Source organism: Monopterus albus, unplaced genomic scaffold, assembly GCF_001952655.1.
Source record: "Monopterus albus unplaced genomic scaffold, M_albus_1.0 scaffold34.1, whole genome shotgun sequence".
Taxonomy (NCBI): domain Eukaryota; kingdom Metazoa; phylum Chordata; class Actinopteri; order Synbranchiformes; family Synbranchidae; genus Monopterus; species Monopterus albus.
In genome coordinates, this window is record NW_018127914.1 from 4,708,674 (window position 1) to 4,713,536 (window position 4,863).

Below are 4,863 nucleotides of genomic sequence, written 5' to 3' on the forward strand. Positions count from 1 at the left end.
AAGAGAGCATTTTTAAGTCTTGACCAGCTTATTATTAACTAGAAGGAGCACGACAGAGGATAGAACAGACTGCAAGTGATCACTCACATTTTGCAACCAAATTTATTTAGGGTGCGACTGCAAAACAGACAGCTTATGGACAAACAATGCTCTCACTGTAAAAATAGTGGACAGACGTCACAGTTTCCGCAATACTATCATTGCAAGGCCTGTCACTCCTCCACCTCGTAAGGCAAAGACTTCCAGTTTATCAAATGTGTCAATCCACACTGACTCCGGGACACACGTGGCATCCCTGGACCCCTTTTTATTGCGTCAGGTCTGTTTTTTCCTTTGGCGCATTTGAAGCGTAATTGCCACTGACAGCTGCTTAAATCAGGCAGATCACCTGTTAGCCAATTTATGGGTTGGAAACTTTTTACTTGAATTCATCAGTTTATGCTTCAGTTAAAATATCCTAATAGCCTAATCATCAGTGTCATCGTTAATCATCATGTTGACTGCTAGGCTACAGGGCGCTAAAGTGACCACATAAAAAGAGCTGCAAACTTGTTCCCGATGTGATTTTCCCATTTATTGTCTTCTACAAGTCTCCCTCTCTCTGAATTTCATTATAAATACAGGCTATGCGCATTGGATGGTAAGGTTATTTAAAATATATGAAAAATAGCTATCAAGTTATGAAAGTGTGCTAAATTCTTTTATATTGCATTGTAACTTTTCTTTAATGAAAAATTTTATTGTAATAAAAAATAGCATTGTATTAGGGTCACTTTTTTTTAACAAACCTTCAACTAAAAATTAAGTGCAGTATTTGTACTTCTCCAAATATAAACAGGTGCAACAGATAATAGAAACAGAAGAATGTCTGTTACATCAGTCCTACTGAGCACATTGATATTTTTGAAGTACATGTAGATTATATTTGTTTTATCACAGATTGGATACACTGTACATATACATGTATTTCATATGTAGCCGAGTGATTCTCTCATTGTGTACAATTTGTTGGAGATTTGGACGTAGTTTCCCCTTTTCCCAGGTGTTTCTGTAGCTTCTCTGTCCACTGTTTGTACACCAGGGGCTTCCAATGCACGAATAAACACATGCCCAGTACAGACATGAGAGCAAGCCTTGCTTGAGGTGCACATGAGGTGCTACACGCTGGCCATGCTACACTTTTGGTTTGTGCCACTGCGTGTGCAATGTGTGCTGTCCTGCCTCTAAATTTGATTGGTACAGAATCTCAAATCTCAGTGATCGGCCGGTCAAGGCCGTTCACACTGAAAACCGGCCATTTCCGATCTCCAACAATTGCTCGGTGCATCTCTAATTATTTTCACTATTAGTGAATCTGCCATATTGTTTCTCATTGTTTGGTCTGTAATGTCCAAAAATAGTTGTCGAAAAATTTTACAGAGCCTAAAGTAACCTCTTCAAAGTACTCATTTTATTTGACCAGTGACCCAAAACAATTTAGTGACTAAAAACAGCAAATCGTCAAGTCTGGCAGTCTGAGACAAGCTAGTTTGGCTTTTAAAAAGTGAAATAGTTACTAGATTAACCAGATTTTTTTCCAATGAATTTTCCACAAGTCAACTCCACTAAATGACTATCGTCACCATCTACACATTCTGACAACAAATTCTGTTTTTTGTCCATAACTTTGAAATTGTTGCTATCTTGCAACACATACATTATAGCTGACTTTTGACCCTGAAGTGTAATTTCTCTGACATGATTCACGCCCATTGGTTAACCAAAAGAAGATCTAATCTAGCTTGGTTAAAAAATGCCCGTAGTCTAAGACCATGCTCAGCTCTTGTCTGGGGAACTCACTGGATATGTTGGAATTTATTTTAATTAGTCTGATTAAATCATTGCAGATTGAAGTTTAGCCCAGATGGAGGGAAAAGATAATGATCTGCTCTTGTATATCAGATTTGTTTTTTGTTTTTTTCCCTACCACCCTTAAACCATTCAGTTCCCTCCCCCCCTCTCGTGATCTCATTGGCATGTCCAGACCCCTAGGTTAAAAACCACTGGCTGATAAATTAATCAGAGGTATATTGTTAATTCTGCTGGCCTTGTTCCTGGAGGAAAATTACAGATGATTCCTTTAGTCTGAAAGATATCATACCCCAGTGGCTACAGACATTCGGGAGGTGTAGTTAGCTAAAGTCAGCAGAGCATGTCGGCGCAGAGCAAAGTGAAACCTTGCCCATATATGACTGTACACTTACCAGCCTACCGTCCAGAAAAACAACTCCGCTAATCTCTAGAGTACTGCATCCACCCAAGCTTTGGAGAGCAGACAAAGAAAAAAAAAACCAGCGGTAAGCATAATCACCTGAGGCCTCGGCTCTGCTGCCTGCACATCAGTAATGATACACATGAAATTCACCACAGAGCAAAACAACAACTGCAAAGTTTTAGGGGCATATAAACTCAGCATCTGCTCTGTTTCTGTTTGCTTTATTTCCTGCTTCATGAACTGTAGTATATTTGTGTAGTGAAGATAAATACAGATTAAACTGAGACTTTGAGTTGTCAGGTACAACAGTGTGGTAGTCAAAAGGTTTAGCAGGACTGATTGGTGCACGAGGCTCAGACATGAGTTTAGACTGATACTGCTGAACTTTTTTTTTTTTTTTTAGATGTTTATGTAGAAGCATAAAAACCTTAGTCATCACCTTTTGAAAGAATGTAGATGTTTGCAGTAAGAAGTGAAGTTTTGTCCATCTGTGAAGCTTGGGTTGTGTATTTTTAGAGCTTTCTATTAGGCCATAGCAACAGTTAGCCTCAGTGCTGTGGTGGTCTACAGCTGGCCCATATGGGTTTGTAAAATATTTTTTAGCACAGGCACACAGTGGGCACAAATAATTACTGGTGCCATATTGCACGAGGCTCCCCTGCTCCTGCACAGATGAACAATTAATACAGCAGATTGAGGAGAAATGCCAATAAAGAGAACATGCCCTGGAGCAGGGAGCAAAAATAGGGGGAGGGAGGGAGGGAGGGAGGAGAGGAAGGAAAGGAAGGAGGGAGCACAGGAACATGGAAGAGGAGAGTTTGGGGATGAGTTTGTGTTGGTTTATTAGCGGTGTGACCTTAATTTCTGTCAGAACTAAAGCTCTTGCTCTGACTCCTACACTACCAGTGTCTTAAAGGAGTAGTTTGACATTTTGGGAAGGACAGACTTTCTTACAGAAAGATGAGAAGATTGATAACACTCTGGTGTCTCCACGATAAGTGTAAATCTGCTGCCAGAAACTGCTTAATTTAACATGAAGATTAGGGGGAAATGGGTAGCCTGGCTCTGTCCAATGGCAGCAAAATCTGACTCCCAACATATTTAAATCTCACTAATTAACACAAGAGCCACAACAATTTGTTTGTTTACCAAAAGAAAATTAACCAACATGCTGTTTTGGTATTTTATAAGACGGGTTTCAACCAAAAATGCCATGACGTTTAATGGATCCAAATTCTTAAATGTGAGGATTCGCTGTTTTTTCATGCTCTAAAATTTGTAGCAGCTTTTGGACTGTTCTTACAGAATAATATTGCTTGGGCTATATGAAACTGTAATGAACATTTTAACCATTTTCTGATGTCTTTTAGACAAAGCAGTTCAAAGAAATCTGCAGATTAATTGCTAATGAAAACTCTTAGGCACAGCCTCTAATTAACATGGTGTATCTTGATTGTTTAATCCAATCGGTATCTGAATTGTAGAAGCTACATGTTGGAGCTTTCTTGGGGAGTTGTGCTCTTTCTTTGGACAAAGCCAGGCTAGGCAAACTGGCTGCTGGCCCCAGCTTCATACAGGTCCTCAGAGCTGTACCAAACTTCTCATCTACTGCTCATCAAGAATGCAAATAAGTGTATTTCTCAAAAAAGTGAAACTGGGTTGAGCAGGTTTGTGTCTGTTGAAGGCAATGATAGTAACGCACAGGTGACGCTTTTGTTTCGGTGGCGCAGTAGTTGCTTTGTTTTGCTGAGTGCAGGAGCCGCTGAGAGGGGATAAACCATATGATGTGTATTGTTTTCATGTGAACCTGGGTGTGAGTTCAGGTGCGGGGGTTAACAAGATGCCTGGTTCCCTCTGAGGTGACATGGGAAGGGAAGGTTATTTTGATGCCAAGTCCATATTGTTATATTGTAACCAGTGAGACAGGTGTCTGGTGGGTGGGGGTGGTGCCACTGGGGTGTTCACAGGCTCATAGGAGTTAAAACGCACACACACACACACACACACACACACACTAAGATATTCATCCTGAGATTCACGCCCGTAGTTTACACTCAGACACACGGTTTCTTTTTTTTGTGTGTGTGTGTGTGTGTGTGTGTGTGTGTGTGTGATGTTAAAACCATCGTTCACACACACATACACACACACACGCCTGCTCCACAGGGAGCATAACGATCATCTTATGGGAAACGGAGCCCTAACACAAGTCACAGAAATAAGCAAGTCGTCTGAGAGATCAATTGAAACGAGAGGGCAGGTGTGTAGATCACAGCTCACCTGGTGTCAATTGAATAACATCTGCCCCCCTGCTTGACAAAGAATGTGATATTATACATGTTGCATTTTAATAAAAACATTGTAGTGCTTCTACCTCTGTCAAGAATTTAGGCCATAAGTTATTTTGAAATTTGAAAAATTGTCTAGTTTTAAAGGGATTTTTTTATAATGAGGAACAGTGGTTCGCAACAGTGAAGAGAGAAAATGAGTGTTTTGGAGGAAGAGAAGAGGCTGGAAGCATAAAAGATGTAATTTAAAAAGAGAGGAGGGGGAAAGTAGGGGCAAGAGAAACGACTTCAGAAGTTTTTAATGAGCCCTGGCGCTACTCC

At 40.4% G+C, this 4,863-nt stretch overlaps 1 protein-coding gene across 1 annotated transcript in view; it reads left to right on the forward strand.

Moving 5' to 3' along the window:
- Positions 1–4,863, forward strand: part of psmb2 (proteasome 20S subunit beta 2) — a 10,614-nt gene that overhangs the window by 3,325 nt on the left and 2,426 nt on the right.